Genomic DNA, 19,121 nt, shown 5'->3' with positions numbered 1-19,121 from the left:
GAGTTAGAGAGAGAGTGAGTGAGTTAGAGAGAGAGTGAGTTAGAGAGAGAGTGAGTGAGTGAGTGAGTGAGTGAGTTAGAGAGAGAGTGAGTGAGTTAGAGAGAGAGTGAGTGAGTTAGAGAGAGAGTGAGTGAGTTAGAGAGAGAGTGAGTGAGTTAGAGAGAGAGTGAGTGAGTTAGAGAGAGAGTGAGTGAGTTAGAGAGAGAGTGAGTGAGTTAGAGAGAGAGTGAGTGAGTGAGTTAGAGAGAGAGTGAGTGAGTTAGAGAGAGAGTGAGTGAGTTAGAGAGAGAGTGAGTGAGTTAGAGAGAGAGTGAGTGTGTTAGAGAGAGAGTGTTAGAGAGAGAGAGAGTGAGTTAGAGAGAGAGTGAGTTAGAGAGAGAGTGAGTGAGTTAGAGAGAGAGTGAGTGAGTTAGAGAGAGAGTGAGTGAGTTAGAGAGAGAGTGAGTGAGTTAGAGAGAGAGTGAGTGAGTTAGAGAGAGAGTGAGTGAGTTAGAGAGAGAGTGAGTGAGTTAGAGAGAGAGTGAGTGAGTTAGAGAGAGAGAGAGAGAGTTAGAGAGAGAGAGAGAGTGTTTTAGAGGATGGAGGAGGGAGTTTTGCAGGAGGGAGCATGGAGTTTTAAAGGAGGGAGGAGGGAGTTTTACAGGAGGGGGGAGGAAGGAGGGAGTTTTGCAGGAGGGAGCATGGAGTTTTAAAGGAGGGAGTATTGGAGGAGGGAGCAAGGATGTCCTAAAATGGACACCGAACTCCCCTGGATTGCATCACAATTCTGCTTGGAAAGCTACACCTGGTTGCAGTGAGCAGAGGGTTGTGAGGTCAGACCCAAGAGCACACTGGAAAAACCTGTATGTGTGAGAAGCAGGAAGACTGTTCACCATGAGACCGATGCGTCTTGGAGGCTTATGCTACTGATGATCCAAATAACCGTTAGCAATTTCCACAGATTCGGTAAGAGGAGGAGGTTTAGCGGGTGCAGTTTGACCTCTGATTGATTATAGGGCATTTAAGGGAGCTGTGGAGTTGGCTCGATACAGTTTGAATATAACTGCTTTGTTTTGCAAGACATACAGGATGGACAATCATAATGTATTTTGTCCTTTTTCTGGATGATGAACTAACCTTGCCAGGAATAATTGAGGTTAACAATCCGATATGAGCAATGGACGATATGTGCCTATTGCAGTATGCTATAAGTCTTAAAGGGATGCATTTATATGGATAATAAAAGAACTTGTGATTTAATGCTAAAAGATTGCTGTTTTTCCTTACTTTTTGGAAAATCATACCATAAAATCAGACCATACTTTCTCTCTTTAAGTTTTAAAAAAGTTACTTTGAGGGTCTGCATCAATAATCCTTTGAATAAGGTGAATAATTCAATATATAACCATCTGTGTATGGTTAGAAAAATAGAACTATATATATATATGTATATATATGTGTGTGTGTGTGATAATATAAATTAGATCAATAGATACATGTAACTAGTGGGGAACGTATTTAATAGTATTTTGTATTTTTCTTGTCTTTCAGAAAGAGGTGTTGACTTAGTGGAGAATGGAAATTATGCCAAGGCAGTAGAGTTTTTTAGTGAAGCTATTCGACTAGACCCTAAAGATTACAGGTGTGTATGTTTGAGTTTTATAAATCTGCTTCAGCAGAACCAAACCCAATAGCAAAGGATTTTTGTGTGTTTATGGATGTTGCTGTACTGTGTATATGTATATAATTGTATGTATAGATATATTTTTGTGTGTTTATATGTAAATATACGATATAAAGCCATAGTTTAAAGGGACAGTAAAGTCAAAATTAAATATATATATATTATATATATTTTTTTTTACCAAAATACCCTCAGATATATGTATTTGTGAGTAAATCGAACATATTCTGCTATGTGAAAAACATTGGAATGGGAATATTTTCACGTTGGGTTACTGCACTTGAGAATATGTTATCGGGTTTGTACACGAGTAGGGTTTTTTTTGTAATTTTTTTTCTCCATTGACTTCTATGAGGTAATACGTTATCAAGTGTGCGACATTGTAAGTTAGGCTTTTTACGCTCATCGGTTTAGCAAGTGAAACCAGTTTACTTTCAACTTTATAATATGAGCGCAACACTACGTGCTCAAAAAGCTTACTGTTAGCGCAGTTTTAAATAACGCTACACTTGTAATTTGGCCCAAAGTGTTAGGGTATGTTAGATTTCCTCATTTTTCCATTAATTAATAGCTAATCTGAGTATGGCAGAAACACATTTTATTTTTTATCTTGTTAGATTATTTTATTTGTAAATAAATGCTCTCTTATTATGCATTTTACTCCTTCAAAAGGGGTTAAACAGATATTCAAAGTTGCACTCCTGGAACACCGGTTTCTACTCCAGAAGAGAATTTGGTTATTGGTTGGAGCGTACAGATGTATGCCTGGTTCTGAATGGCTCAGTTGTATCCTTATCTAGTATTGTACAGGAGCACAACTTTGCAGGAGTTAAACGCACACAGTGCAATAAATGAAAATAGAGTATTTTATTTTAATTCTAGAATGTCCCTTTAAGAGCCAGCTGTGGTTTTGCTAGAATGGATGTATTATTTGTCTGCTTGACAGGTGCATGCATTTTTTATTTTTTTATTGTGATTTGTTACCTTTTTTTTGTAGATTTTTTGCTAATCGTTCTTACTGCTATGAACAGTTAAAGCTCTACTCTGAAGCACTGAAGGATGCTGAAAATTCTGTCCAACTTTCTGCTGTTTACGCTAAAGGCTATTTCAGGAAAGGACGAGCTTTACTAGGCTGCAATGTAAGGTTCTTCTATTTGTTTACTGTACAGTTTGGAAACAAAGAACTTTGCTGGGTTTCTTTGAAAACATAAGGTCTGGCTAAGGTATGTTAGTTATTGTTTAAACAAACATTCTGTGTTAAATGCTGGCTTTAACAATGTTTATAAATGTGGCTCAAATTAAATATGGAGTAAATCGGTTCAGGACTAGGGGTAAGATTTTAATTAAAAAAAAAAAAAACATTAAAAAAAGGCTTTCTAGACAAAGTTACAGCAAAAACTACATTACCCATCTTTATAAAAAAAATATCAGAGCGCATGCGGTTGTTTTAGTTCTGTTTGAAGAAAAAAGAAAACAACAAGCTGATCTAAAGAGATCAAGTTTCAAATTGTATATTTTGATGTTGCTCAGGTATGCACAGTAGAATAAACAGCTAACATTAATTTAGTGAGCATGATGGACAAATATTGTTTTAATTACTAGATCAGCACGAGGTTTAATTCTAATTTTGAGTGTTTTTTTTTTTTTTTAAATAATGAGGTATTACATTTTTAAGTTATACTAATGAACTAATTTGATCTTATTGTATATGCAGCAGTCTCAATTGAGACTTGATGCATAGATGTGGGTACTGGTATGCTCTGCCAAAAAGATTATGGGCCATATTACAAGTTGAGCGCTAATTAACGCTCTGCTCGAGCGTTAATTGTGCTGAAGTAAGCTTCTTGTGCGTCGGGGTTGCACTTGTATTATGATTTGAAAATAAACTGTTTTCGCTTGCACGCTAACCCGATGAACGCAAAAAGCCGAAGTTAGAATATTGTGGGCGTGTTCACTTATTCCATTATAGAAGTCAACGGAGAGAAAAAAGTGGAAAAGAACCTAACACCCCACTATCGCAGAAACCCGATGGCATATTCTCATGTGCGCTAACCCAACATGAAAATATTGAATATTTCATATTCCAAAGTTCTTTACATAGCACAATATATTCTATTTATTCATAAATACATATTTCTATAAAAATCCAAGATGTTTTATTGGTACAAAATATATGTATACCTATACATATAGATGATTATATAAAGGTATAGTTATATACAGATATATATATATATAGGAATATCTATTTAGAATTACTTAAAACATATTCTGCTATGTGCAAAACATTAACATGTGAAATATGTACAGTAAATACACAGTATAACACTTTATTAAATATGAATATTGCTTAAATATGCTTTTTCATGTTTTCATCTACTTAACTGCAAAGGGCTCAAATACACTTCTATATATGACTGTGTGTGTGTGTATGTATGTATGTGTGTGTATATATATATATATGTGTATATGTATATATGTATATATGTATATATATGTGTATATATGTGTATGTATATATATATATATATATATATATATATATATATATATATGTGTGTGTATATATATATATATATATATATATATATATATACACATCATTAGACATGTATATTTATGTATTTCAATGTTAAAGCCCTTTCCTGCCTATTTCTCCAACATAGGTGTGTCCGGTCCACGGCGTCATCCTTACTTGTGGGATATTCTCTTCCCCAACAGGAAATGGCAAAGAGCCCAGCAAAGCTGGTCACATGATCCCTCCTAGGCTCCGCCTACCCCAGTCATTCTCTTTGCCGTTGTACAGGCAACATCTCCACGGAGATGGCTTAGAGTTTTTTAGTGTTTAACTGTAGTTTTTATTATTCAATCAAGAGTTTGTTATTTTAAAATAGTGCTGGTATGTACTATTTACTCAGAAACAGAAAAGAGATGAAGATTTCTGTTTGTATGAGGAAAATGATTTTAGCACCGTAACTAAAATCCATGGCTGTTCCACACAGGACTGTTGAGAGCAATTAACTTCAGTTGGGGGAATAGTGTGCAGTCTCTTACTGCTTGAGGTATGACACATTCTAACAAGACGATGTAATGCTGGAAGCTGTCATTTTCCCTATGGGATCCGGTAAGCCATGTTTATCAAGATAGTAAATAAGGGCTTCACAAGGGCTTATTAAGACTGTAGACTTTTTCTGGGCTAAATCGATTCATTATTAACACATATTTAGCCTTGAGGAAGCATTTATTCTGGGTATTTTGATATGATTATATCGGCAGGCACTGTTTTAGACACCTTATTCTTTAGGGGCTTTCCCTAATCATAGTCAGAGCCTCATTTTCGCGCCGGTATGGCGCACTTGTTTTTGAGGACAGCATGGCATGCAGCTGCATGTGTGTGGAGCTCTGATACATAGAAAAGTCTTTCTGAGGGCATCATTTGGTATCGTATTCCCCTTTGGGCTTGGTTGGGTCTCAGCAAAGCAGATTCCAGGGACTGTAAAGGGGTTAAATATAAAAACGGCTCCGGTTCCGTTATTTTAAGGGTTAAAGCTTCCAAATTTGGTGTGCAATACTTTTAAGGCTTTAAGACACTGTGGTGAAATTTTGGTGAATTTTGAACAATTCCTTCATACTTTTTCGCAATTGCAGTAATAAAGTGTGTTTAGTTTAAAATTTAAAGTGACAGTAACGGTTTTATTTTAAAACGTTTTTTGTGCTTTGTTATCAAGTTTATGCCTGTTTAACATGTCTGAACTACCAGATAGATTGTGTTCTGACTGTGGGGAAACCAAGGTTCCTTCTCATTTAACTATATGTATTTTATGTCATAAAAATATTTAGTAAAAATGATGCCCAAGATGATTCCTCAAGTGAGGGGAGTAAGCATGGTATTGCATCATCCCCTCCTTCGTCTACACCAGTCTTGCCCATACAGGAGGCCCCTAGTACATCTAGTGCGCCAATACTCCTTACTATGCAACATTTAACGGCTGTAATGGATAATTCTATCAAAAACATTTTAGCCAATATGCCCACTTATCAGCGAAAGCGCGAGTGCTCTGTTTTAGAAAATTCTGTAGAGCATGAGAACGCTGATGATATGGTTTCTGAAGGGCCCCTACACCAGTCTGAGGGGGCCAGGGAGGTTTTGTCTGAGGGAGAAATTTCAGATTCAGGAAACATTTCTCAACAAGCTGAACCTGATGTGATTACTTTTAAATTTAAGTTGGAACATCTCCGCGCTCTGCTTAAGGAGGTGTTATCCAATTTGGATGATTGTGATTATCTGGTCATTCCAGAACCACTATGTAAAATGGAAAAGTTCTTAGAGGCCCCGGGGCCCCCCGAAGCTTTTCCTATATCCAAGCGGGTGGCGTACATTGTTAGTAAAGAATGGGACAGGCCCGGTATTCCTTTAGTACCTCCCCCCATATTTAAAAAAATTGTTTTCCTATAGTCGACCCCAGAAAGGACTGATGGCAGACAGTCCCCAAGGTCGAGGGGGCGGTTTCTACTCTACACAAGCGCGCCACTATACCCATAGAAGATAGTTGTGCTTTCCAAGATCCTATGGATAAAAAATTAGAAGGTCTGCTAAAAAAGATGTTTGTTCAGCAAGGTTCCCTTCTACAACCAATTGCATGCATTGTCCCTGTCACTGCAGCCGCGTGTTTCTAGTTTGATGAGCTAGGAAAGGCGATTATTAGTAATTCTTCTTCTTATGAGGAGATTATGGACAGAATTCGTGCTCTTAAATTGGCTAATTCTTTCACCCTAGACGCCACCTTGCAATTGGCTAGGTTAGCGGCGAAAAAATTCTGGGTTTGCTATTGTGGCGCAGAGCGCTTTGGTTAAAATCTTGGGCAGCGGATGCGTCTTCCAAGAACAAATTGCTTGACATTCCTTTCAAGGGGAAAACACTCTTTGGCCCTGACTTGAAAGAGATTATCTCTGATATCACTGGGGGCAAGGGCCACGCCCTTCCTCAGGATAGGTCTTTTCAAGACCAAAAATAAACCTAAGTTTCGTCCCTTTCGCAGAAACGGATCAGCCCCAAGGGCTACGTCCTCTAAGCAGGAAGGTAATACTTCTCAAGCCAATCCAGCCTGGAGACCTATGCAAGGCTGGAACAAAGGAAAGCAGGCCAGGAAACCTGCCACTGCTACCAAGACAGCATGAAATGCGGGCCCCCGATCCGGGACCGGATCTGGTGGGGGGCAGACTCTCTCTCTTCGCTCAGGCTTGGGCAAGAGATGTTCTGGATCCTTGGGCGCTAGAAATAGTCTCCCAAGGTTATTCTCTGGAGTTCAAGGGGCTTCCTCCAAGGGGGAGGTTCCACAGGTCTCAGTTGTCTTCAGACCACATAAGAAGACAGGCATTCTTACATTGGGTAGAAGACCTGCTAAAAATGGGAGTGATTCATCCTGTTCCATTAGGAGAACAAGGGATGGGGTTCTACTCCAATCTGTTCATAGTTCCCAAAAAAGAGGGAACGTTCAGACCAATCTTAGATCTCAAGATCTTGAACAAGTTTCTCAAGGTTCCATCGTTCAAGATGGAAACCATTCGAACACTTCTTCCTTCCATACAGGAAGGTCAATTCATGACCAAGGTGGATTTCAAGGATGCGTATCTACATATTCCTATCCACAAGGAACATCATCGGTTCCTAAGGTTTGCATTCCTGGACAAGCATTTCCAGTTCGTGGCGTTTTCTTTCGGATTAGCCACTGCTCCTAGGATTTTCTCATAGGTACTAGGGTCCCTTCTGGCGGTGCTAAGACCAAGGGGCATTGCTGTAGTACCTTACTTGGACGACATTCTGATTCGAGCGTCGTCCCTTCCTCAAGTAAAGGCTCACACGGACATTGTCCTGGCCTTTCTCAGATCTCACGGATGGAAAGTGAACGTGGAAAAGAGTTCTCTATCTCCGTCAACGAGGGTTCCCTTCTTGGGAACTATAATAGACTCCTTAGAAATGAGGATTTTTCTGACAGAAGCCAGAAAAACAAAACTTCTAGACTCTTGTCGGATACTTCATTCCGTTCCTCTTCCTTCCATAGCGCAGTGCATGGAAGTGATAGGTTTGATGGTAGCGGCAATGGACATAGTTCCTTTTGTGCGCATTCATCTAAGACCATTACAACTGTTCATGCTCAGTCAGTGGAATGGGGACTATTCAGACTTGTCTCCGAAGATACAAGTAAATCAGAGGACCAGAGACTCATTCCGTTGGTGGCTGTCCCTGGACAACCTGTCACAAGGGATGACCTTCCGCAGACCAGAGTGGGTCATTGTCACGACCGACGCCAGTCTGATGGGCTGGGGCGCGGTCTGGGGATCCCTGAAAGCTCAGGGTCTTTGGTCTCGGGTAGAATCTCTTCTACCGATAAATATTCTGGAACTGAGAGCGATATTCAATGCTCTCAAAGCTTGGCCTCAGCTAGCGAGGGCCAAGTTCATACATCAACCATCAGGGGGGAACAAGGAGTTCCCTAGCGATGGAAGAAGTGACCAAAATCATTCTAGGGGCGGAGTCTCACTCCTGCCACCTGTCTGCTATCCACATCCCAGGAGTGGAAAATTGGGAAGCGGATTTTCTGAGTCGTCAGACATTGCATCCGGGGGAGTGGGAACTCCATCCGGAAATCTTTGCCCAAGTCACTCAACCGTGGGGCATTCCAGACATGGATCTGATGGCCTCTCGTCAGAACTTCAGAGTTCCTTACTACGGGTACAGATCCAGGGATCCCAAGGCGGCTCTAGTGGATGCACTAGTAGCACCTTGGACCTTCAAACTAGCTTATGTGTTCCCGCCGTTTCCTCTCATCCCCAGGCTGGTAGCCAGGATCAATCAGGAGAGGGCGTCGGTGATTTTGATAGCTCCTGCGTGGCCACGCAGGACTTGGTATGCAGATCTGGTGAATATGTCATCGGCTCCACCATGGAAGCTACCTTTGAGACGAGACCTTCTTGTTCTAGGTCCGTTCGACCCACTCCAGCTGACTGCTTGGAGATTGAACGCTTGATCTTATCAAAGCGAGGGTTCTCAGATTCTGTTATTAATACTCTTGTTCAGGCCTGAAAGCCTGTAACCAGAAAAATTACCACATAATTTGGTATATCTGTTGGTGTGAATCTGCAGGATTCCCTTGGGACAAGGTTAAGATTCCTAAGAGTCTATCCTTCCTTCGAGAAGGATTGGAAAAAGGATTATCTGCAAGTCCCTTGATGGGACAGATTTCTGCCTTGTCTGTGTTACTTCACAAAAAGCTGGCAGCTGTGCCAGATGTTCTAGCCTTTGTTCAGGCTCTGGTTAGAATCAAGCCTGTTTACAAAATTTTGACTCCTCCTTGGAGTCTCAACCTAGTTCTTTCAGTTCTTCAGGGGGTTCCGTTTGAACCCTTACATTCCGTTGATATTAAGTTATTATCTTGGAAAGTTTTGTTTTTGGTTGCAATTTCTTCTGCTAGAAGAGTTTCAGAATTATCTGCTCTGCAGTGTTCTTCTCCTTATCTGGTGTTCCATGCAGATAAGGTGGTTTTGCGTACTAAACCTGGTTTTCTTCCAAAAGTTGTTTCTAACAAAAACATTAACCAGGAGATAGTTGTGCCTTCTTTGTGTCCTAATCCAGTTTCAAAGAAGGAACGTTTGTTGCACAACTTGGATGTAGTTCGTGCTCTCAAATTTTACTTAGCAGCTACTAAGGATTTCAGACAAACTTCGTCTTTGTTTGTTGTTTATTCTGGTAAACGGAGAGGTCAAAAAAGCAACTTCTACCTCTCTCTCCTTCTGGATTAAAAGCATTATCCGATTGGCTTATGAGACTGCCGGACGGCAGCCTCCTGAAAGAATCACAGCGCACTCCACTAGGGCTGTGGCTTCCACATGGGCCTTCAAGAACGAGGCTTCTGTTGATCAGATATGTAAGGCAGCGACTTGGTCTTCACTGCACACTTTTTCTAAATTTTACAAATTTGATACTTTTGCTTCTTCTGAGGCTATTTTTGGGAGAAAGGTTTTGCAAGCCGTGGTGCCTTCCATTTAGGTGACCTGATTTGCTCCCTCCCTTCATCCGTGTCCTAAAGCTTTGGTATTGGTTCCCACAAGTAAGGATGACGCCGTGGACCGGACACACCTATGTTGGAGAAAACAGAATTTATGTTTACCTTATAAATTACTTTCTCCAACGGTGTGTCGGGCCCACGGCCCGCCCTGGTTTTTTTAATCAGGTCTGATAATTTATTTTCTTTAACTACAGTCACCACGGTAACATATGGTTTCTCCTATGCAAATATTCCTCCTTAACGTCGGTCGAATGACTGGGGTAGGCGGAGCCTAGGAGGGATCATGTGACCAGCTTTGCTGGGCTCTTTGCCATTTCCTGTTGGGGAAGAGAATATCCCACAAGTAAGGATGACGCCGTGGACCGGACACACCGTTGGAGAAAGTAATTTATCAGGTAAACATAAATTCTGTTTTTTGAGATTTCATATCTTTTGAGCCCTTATAACTATTGTGTGCAATATTTTTTGTGAATAATTTTTATTAGACAGTGTTATTATGAGTGTAAGTTTACTTTTGTAATGTATTTTTGATGTGTTTCGCGAAACAATTAACCAACGCTCTAAAGTCTGGGTAATCTAGCGTAAATTGCAATTGTGCTCAAGCGATCGCGTTTACTTTCAACTCGTAATACCAGCACTTAACCTGACGACCGGAAAAACCCTGCGATAAACCTCTCCACTCGTCAACAGGACCCATGTGTCTTCTAATTATGGACTTATTTAGACTATAGTAGCATAGATCATTCTTTTCACACCGGTAAAAACTTTTTTTTTTTTTAAAGGAAATATAGATGTTTGAAAATTGAAATAAAAAGTAACCTGTGCATCTTTATTTAAGATATTCTGTACATGGACATAGCTTTTGTTAACCCATATCTAATGCGTCTGACGGACCAAACATCTGCCTATGTTTGTGAGAGTGACAGTGTACTTCTGCAAATTGCAATATACTTCACTGTTCAAGTTCACAGGTTGAAATAATTTACAAAGCAGTCAATTTTAGTAGTCCTATAGTAGAGTTCATTCAAAAACTATACCTCTTGTTTATGTGAAAACTAATTATACCTAGAAAGTTCTAGTTGTCTTTATCATTTGGTTGCAGTTCATTGCATTGCAGCTAAATAGTTAAGGGCATTTTTAGGGATCTTTTTAAAATGGCAAAAAACAGACACAAAAAAGTAGACATTTCTGCATTTAGCTCTCTACAAAGGGGCATGAAAGTCAAAATTAAACCTTTGCGATTTGGAAACAGTACGTCATTTTAAACGACTTTTGAATTTCCTTCTTGTATTACATTTACTATATTATTCTGGAATCCTTTTTATAAAAGAGCAGAACCAGCTATTAGGAGCACATTTCCTGAGTACTCTATGGCAGCGGTGTTTGTAACAATGTATAGAATTGTTAGAAACCTTCAACAAACGATACTAAGAGAACAGTCAATTTTATAATAGCGTATTGGAAAGTTGTTTAAGACTGCATAATCGTGAGGTTTCATTTAGACATTTACACCCATTTATTGGTAATTCAACACTTAAACCCTGGAGTAAGCTTCACATTTTTTTTTTAAGAGGGGTAATATCTCTCTTTATGGAAACTCAGTGCTCACCCGCCCCCCCCCCCCACAAATAATAAGTAAGAACTTTAACTCTTGCATGAATTTTGTTTTGTTTTATCAAACACTCAGGCTTAGTGTGTATTAGGCCTGGCTTCTCTATCTATCTATCTATCTATCCATCTAATATATATATATAATCTGAGGTATGGTATTATATGTGTGTGGGAAAACAAAATCTATAGCTATTGAGAATCTAATTCTTGCTATAAAGTGCTCTTCAAAGTGTGACTATTGTGTAGATATCTGTACAACCTAGATCGGGGGTTTTCAAAGTCTTAGGCGGTGGCCTCCCCTGTGATGACATTCTACAAGACAGTGCCCCTCCCCCTATAATAGCTGTCACTTTTTTTCCTCTTTAAAGAAAATTGTAATATTTATTTTTATTTTTAATGTGGGAAATTTACATCTGACTCTCAAAAGCTGATTCTGCTCAACCAAAAGAGAGCATCACTCACGTTTCAATTTGCACTTTGTTACTCCTGTGTTAAACACAAGTTACTTATCAAGACCATAAACACAAAACCGTCTCTGAGTGATTTTGACCTCAGTGCATGCGGCCCTTTACCTTATTCCAACACAAAATGGGAAGTGTCATTGTCGGCTCTTAAGAAACATTCTGAGCCAGATTACAAGTGGAGCGCTAAATATCGCTTTCATGAAAGCGTTATTTGCGCTCCATTGTGTAATATTAGCGCACAGTGCTCTGGTATTAGAAGTTTACAGTAATGGAAACGTGACCTAGTGTTCGCATTGCTGGGAAGCATTGCGCTCACAAGAGTGCACTTCCATGGGCTCCTATGGGAGCCTCGTTCTGATGCCGTCAGCAAATATAAATATATATGAATATACTGTGTGTGTGTGTGTATGTATGTGTATATATATATATATATATATATATATATATACACATATATTTACAGTGAACACACAGTTCCCATAGACCACAATGTAAAGGCGCTTTTCATTGCTGTTTTTTTTTTTTTCTAACACCCGACTCTCAACAACTTCAGCCCCAAAATACTGTCTGGTGCAGTTATTTTATTAAAAAATAAAGATGCTGCTATCTTTATTTTTTAATAAAATACGCTAGACTATATTTTGGGGCCATTTGGGGCATATTTATAAAATAAACCAGAGATCTTATCTCTGGTTAATTGTATAAGCGCTAATTGCTACCGCAAACTCGCGGTAGCAATAACCAGCCACTTGTAATGGCTAATTAATTATCTCGCGTTCGCAAATGGGCAAATTTCCCTGTTTACGGCTGTGCAATAATTTAGCGCTCGACTTGTAATCTAGCCCTCTGTTTTGCCAGATGAGCGACTGCTTGTAGTTTCCATTGGATAGTGCAAATTGTCATTGCTCCTGCGCCTCCCTTTATATGCTCTAGCACCCCCTAGGGAGGCGCACCTCACACTTTAAAAACCTCTGCCCTAGAAACAATTAATTAAACCAGGAAAGTGTTAAACATTGACTTCAAATATTTTCGTATAGCTAATCTATATCACACAGTTGTAGTTATGCAGATGGTACCAAGTTTCTCTTTGAAACAGCATCGCTTCGCTAAGCACATGAAAGACAATTTTGTGTTTCTTAAATACTTAGTATCAAATGAAGCGTAAAATTCTTGTGATTCTGTTTGCAGCTTGTGAATGTCAGCTGTAAATGTCAGGCATGCTATAAATAGTGGGCATATATCCTACACAGAACTATTAATATAAAGAAAATGTTCCCGTTACTATGACATTTATGTATAATTCAAATCTGAAGCTGTCCGTTTTTATTCCCACTGCTATATAATTGTAAACAATGTTTTACAAGTTTAACCCTTTCGTGACAGGGTTAAAGTGCCTACATCGGAACAACTGTTCCGATGTAGACAAATTGAAACTACGCGATCGTGCATACGATCGCGAGATTTCAATTATTGGATCGCATCTGGGGGGCGTCCCTACAATCCTAGGAACGCCCTCCAGACTGCGATTAAATCCTTGAAGCACAGAAGGCTTCAGGACAGCCGTTAGTTATGACGTTCTATTCCGTCATAACGGCTTTAAAGCCCAGTCTAATTATGACGGAATAGAACGGCATAACGGATTTAAAAGGTTAAATAACTGTGTCATATACAGTTTAAAGTTTGGTTTTCTGTATCCTATAGAATGGTGGAATTAAAGTGAAATGAAAGTAAAAATTAAATATGGAGCTAGAACTAAATTTAAAAAAAAAAAAATAGAAAAAAAAGGAAATTTTTATTTTTTTTATTTTTCTTCCTGGTACCCTTTGTTGAAGAGCATAGCTAGGTTGGCTCAGATGTGTGCATGTTTCCTTTTATATGTATAACATTATATGCTCAACAAATCCACACTCCTAAACCTATCTTGGTATGTTCTCATTTAAAGGAGCTACAGTTTAAAAAAATACTTCTCTTAGTATGCCTTGTTAAAGGGATATGAAACATTCTGTTTCATTGTTGTAATTTAAAAAAAAAAACAAACAAACAGTGGCATATACTTAATAGAAATAATTTCAAAATGTATTATTCATAATTTTAAATAGATTTTACCTTTTTTTTTTTTTTTTTTTTAATTTGTAGTGCCCATTACTTCCTGTCACAGCCCTATAAGAAGGCTGGGGTCTCTACAGGAAGGTTCATCTAGCTTGATGTCATAAAACGTCTAGAGTAACATGAGCTGGTTTACTATTAAATGAATACTAGATAAAGTCAGATCTTCCCATGCTCAGAACAGGCAGAATTCAACCTAAGTTGCCAAAATCTGCCCTCTTATCATCCTGACTACAGGCTACACTATGAATTTTGTGCTCATTTTGCAAGAAGACAAGTAATTTATTTTGCCTTTATTTTGTCTTTTTACACCATTTGTTTCTTTCTATGTTTACTTTGAGTTACTTTTACCAAAGGAGCACCGTTTAATATCCTTTTAACTGAATCGTCTGTCTGACTAATGAAAGTTTGATTTTGACTTTAATGTACTTTTAAGAAGTACTTATTGTACGTACAGGTAAGTTAAATGGAGAGCAATTTTTTATTTTTTATTTTATTAAGAAAATTAAATAACAATTCACATACTGTATGATTGAAATATACATAATTATAAAGATAAAGATTTTATTACAATATATCACCAAATAAATTTATAACTTTTTTTTTTACATTTTTATTAAGCTTAACACGACAAAGCAATCCCAATTATACCTCCTAATCGAAGATATCGCAAAATAGTTAAATAATTCATGTCCAAGTATATTATATTGTTGGGTAGATTCTAGAGTTTTCAAGAAGGCTTTCCATTTACCCTTAAAATACACTGTTTTCCTTTCTGCATTTTGATGTCATATCTCTCTATTATTAATTGATGTAAAATATCATATTTTAGTTGTTTACTAGAGGGGGCTTTATTCTCAATCCATAATTTAAAGATATTCTTACTAGCTAGTATTTTCAAAGTAATAATTAGGTTAGTCTGATTCCTCCCAAAGTCTAACTCGTCAAAAAATATTACATTTTGACTATTTAAAATGAAATTAATATTTAGATTTTTTGAGAGAATATATGAGACCTTGCCCCAAAATGTTAAATTCCTGGGGCATGACCACATAAAATCCGGATTAATTAAGGAACATTTTGGGCAACAATTCTTAACCACCTGTTTCCATTTTAGACCAATTTAATTATTTTATTTAATGATTTATTTTTGTTACAGAAACAAATTATTATATCATATAACGGAGATCAGCAAGTATCTATCCTATTTTTAAATATAATAAACTAGAAAAAATAAATGTTCAAATCAATTTCCATAGACTGTATATTGAGTTTAGTGTATAACCTGTTACTCCGGCTCATTCTTGTTACAGTTCTTAGAAATGGATTCCAAACTTTTTAACTGCGATGGCACAATGATGTATTTTCTTAATTGGCGGACCAGGGACCAATCATACATAATAGTATGCATTTATATAAGTAGACTGTTTTTGCAAGATATGGGCCCCATAAATAGTGTCATTATTAGGGTTTCCAGGTGTTCAGTATTCAACTGGACAGTCTAGTATTTTAGCAAGATGTCCAGTAAAATCGTAATAAAAATTTATTTGAATGTCCCTGGGTGTTTAGCTTAATATAAGAGGTTTCCCATGCCTGAATACAATACAAATATGTAGTAGAAAGAAGTGAGGAGCAATGAAGGGTATAAAATCACTTCTGTTTACATGTTACTGTGAGCCCAAGAAGTACAATTATTGTGTATGTTACTGGCAGGCAAGGGGTAAAATTACTCAGTTGTGAAAAATATACATCATGGGATCAACAGTGGAGTTACGGTAGTGCTGTTAAAGGCACAGTCTAGTCGAAATTAAACTGTCATGATTCAGATAGGGTATACAATTTTAAACTATTCAATTTACATTTATCATCAAATTTGCTTTGATAGTTTGGTAATCTTTGTTTAACGCTAAACCTAGGTAGGCTCATATACTAATGTCTAATCCCTTGAAGGCCGCTACTTATCTCGGGGCATTTTGGTTTTTCACAGCTAGACAGCACTAGTTCATGTGTGCCATATAGATCACATTGTGCTCACTCCTGTGGAGCCCCAAGGCAGAACATGCTGTGGTCTGAGGTGTCATTGCAGAAAATGCAGCATGTCTGCAGAAAGAATGGGACCCATGCAGGAGCTGTTAGCACTTTCACTTTGCATCACATTAGACTGTTTATTTCAAACAGTTTTTCGCTCTGGCTGCATTGTGTAAGTTTTCCTTAACACAGTGCATCCAGAGCAAAGTGCTGTTTGAAAAGAACAGTCAAATAAACGCAGCAGTGACTGGTCTCAGGGATTTTTTTAACCTCGCTACAAGCCTTTCCCAGTCTGCAAAGCTGTGACTTCTGAATGTAAGATGTTCTTATGAGCAATGCACCTTTTTTTACTACTAAATTTCTTCCTTGTGATGTTAGGCTAAGAGAAAAGATTTATTTTTTAGACATTTTCAAAACTTATTTTTTGTTGTCTGCAGCTAATTTGCAAAGCAATTTTCAACTCCTTTACTCTCCTGTTAATCACATTGCAATTTAGCTGGTGCTTTAGTACAACTGCCTAATTTAAAATGTTATTTTATTTCAAAATGACCTGCAGAAATTTTTTCATATAAAAAAAATCTCATTGCAGAAAGTGAAGAAAAGTTCTGCCTCTGGGCTGTGGAGTTATTTATGAGTCAGCACTGGCTAAAATGCAAGCCCGTCAAGAGAATTAAAATAACTATCTATCTAAATATCTATCTTTTTAAATAATACAAATTCTGGAGTAGACTGTCCCTTTAAGCAGGGCATTGTGTGACCCAGCTATCACTCTCACATACACAGATTGTTCATTATTTTTGTGGAGTGTTTTTATGTTTGTTTTTAAACTCCTGTTCCTGGCCTGAATAAACCAACATATTCTTGTTGTGCTTGCAGAGACATGTCACTCTTCACCAGTAGAGCAGAGGCAGGATTAGTAGCGCGCACAAAATCAGTACTGCAGTATTAGTTTCAATATAAATTTGAGCAGCTTTTACTGAACATTTTCAGACTTAAAAAAAAATACTTTGAAAGTGTAAATGTTGCTCTCTGTTAGCTGTTTTCTTGTATGACATTTTAGCAGTGCACGTGTAATATTTTTCAGTTAGCTATTACAAATTACACATGCACAAATCTGCATGTCCGAGTAGGAAACTGTATTTAGTCGATCTTGATTGGAGAAACTTAACATTCCAAAATATACATGCAATAGGTGGGGGGAGTTTAGTGGCAATTTTCATCTCCTAACAAGCAATGAATATTTAAATGTTTCATTTACTTCTTACAAGTTTATAGATGTTGGACCAGTTGCAGGATACTTCTCTGGTATGTGACAATAAGTAATCAAAATTATGTATTGTGTCTAGACTGTCCCTTTAAATACAGAGAGGACCAGAGCAATATGCTACAGAATAACATAGTCTGATGTGTTTTATCAATTGGGAGTTATGGAGGAGAATTATAGAATAGTAAAGAGGTACAGATCATTGTGCTGAATAATCCTGCACTATAGAATAGTCTATGTAAAGCAAATATATTTCCATACATTTTAGTAATTTCCCAACTGTTACATAACATTTTTAATTTATTTTTTGTGTATTAGAAACCAAAAACTAATCTTATTAAATACACATATACTCTTCAGCTATTTTTAGACCACGATATATAAGAAGCATGACTTATTGATTCAATCTCCAAAAAGTTTCCATCATCACATTTTTAAAGGGACCCAAAGTTGTTTATTTACCTTCATTTATAATAGCATTTTCTCTTGTAAGGTGTATCCAGTCCACGGATTCATCCATTACTTGTGGGATATTCTCCTTCCCAACAGGAAGCTGCAAGAGGATCACCCACAGCAGAGCTGTCTATATAGCTCCTCCCCTAACTGCCACCCCCAGTCATTCTCTTGCAGCTCTTGACTAGGGAAGTATCAAGAGAGATGTGGTGAATTAGTGTAGTTTATCTTCAATCAAAAGTTTGTTATTTTTAAACGGTACCGGCGTTGTACTGTTTTTTTTACCTCAGGCAGAACTTAGAAGAAGAGTTTTGCCTGAGGTTTTTGATGATCTTAGCAGGTTGTAACCAAGGTCCACTGCTGTTCTCACACATAACTGAAGAGTATGGGGAAACTTCAGCTGGGGGAACGGCCTGCAGAATTAACTGCCCTGAGGTATGTTCAGTATATTTTTTTCTAGAGGATAAGAACTAGAAAATGCTGACAGTGCCTGATATATTTAAGGTAAGCCTGATTGCAGTGATTTAATAAACGACTGGCATCATGCTTGCAGTAAAGGGTAATATTCATATTACTTTCTATTATGGCTTAGTATGTAAAATGTCTGCATATATATATAAAGAATGTTTTTTTACTGAGGGTGATAAATCTTTATTTGGGGCCTAGTTTTCCACATGGCTGACTAGATTTCTCCTAGGAGTAGTTATTTATGGCTCTTTCACTTGTGCGTGGTGGGAGGGGCCTATTTTCGCGCTCCAATTGCACAGTTGTTTTTACATTCTGAGACATCCAGCTTCCCTGAAGGAGTCCCCTGACATATTGGACCTCTGTAAAGGGTTTTTGTGCCTACAAAAGTCGTTTTATGGGAAGGTAGGAGCCACAGTAGAGCTGTGGCAGTTTGCTTGTGACTGTTATAACGGTTTTACCGTTTTTTTGCTTAGTTTTTGAGCCTGAGGGGTTAATCATCCATTTGCAAGTGGGTGCAATGCTATTTTAGTCTGTTATACACACTGTAAAAATTTCATAAAGTTAACTGCTTTTTTCACTGTTTTGCAGTTTTTGTGTTTGGCACAGTACCGTTTTTTATAATCTGCTTTTTCACATTAATTAAAGTGTTTTCCAAGCTTGCTGGTCTCATTTCTAGTCTGTTAAACATGTCATCCCTTCCACCATGGACTCTACCGCTGAGGCAGGACCTTCTACTTCAGGGTCCTTTCAACCATCCAAATCTAATTTCTCTGCGTCTGACTGCTTGGAGATTGAACGCTTGATTTTATCAAAACGTGGTTTCTCCGAGTCGGTCATTGATACCTTAATTCAGGCTCGAAAGCCTGTCACCAGGAAAATCTATCATAAGATATGGTGTAAATATCTTCATTGGTGTGAATCCAAGGGTTACTCATTGAGTAAAGTCAGGATTCCCAGGATATTATCTTTTCTCCAAGAAGGATTGGAGAAGGGATTGT

The 19,121-nt window shown here is 37.9% G+C and overlaps 1 protein-coding gene across 2 annotated transcripts in view; it reads left to right on the top strand.

Annotated features, from left to right (window-relative positions):
- The first annotated feature begins 693 nt into the window (after positions 1-693).
- The window catches only part of LOC128640180 (uncharacterized), a 68,760-nt gene continuing 50,332 nt past the window's right edge, over positions 694-19,121 (top strand). The window contains exons 1-2 of one of the 2 annotated variants that reach the window (XM_053692555.1): positions 696-1,621; positions 2,661-2,802. The gene's annotated coding sequence lies outside the window, so the exon portion shown is untranslated. Of the gene's footprint in view, positions 1,622-2,660; positions 2,803-19,121 lie in introns of both variants that reach the window. The other variant, XM_053692556.1, reaches the window with a different exon arrangement.

This window comes from Bombina bombina, chromosome 9 (genome assembly GCF_027579735.1).
Source record: "Bombina bombina isolate aBomBom1 chromosome 9, aBomBom1.pri, whole genome shotgun sequence".
Classification (NCBI taxonomy): Eukaryota; Metazoa; Chordata; class Amphibia; order Anura; family Bombinatoridae; genus Bombina; species Bombina bombina.
The sequence above is the reverse complement of the archived record's forward strand: the minus strand, read 5'-3'. Positions and strand labels throughout refer to the sequence as shown.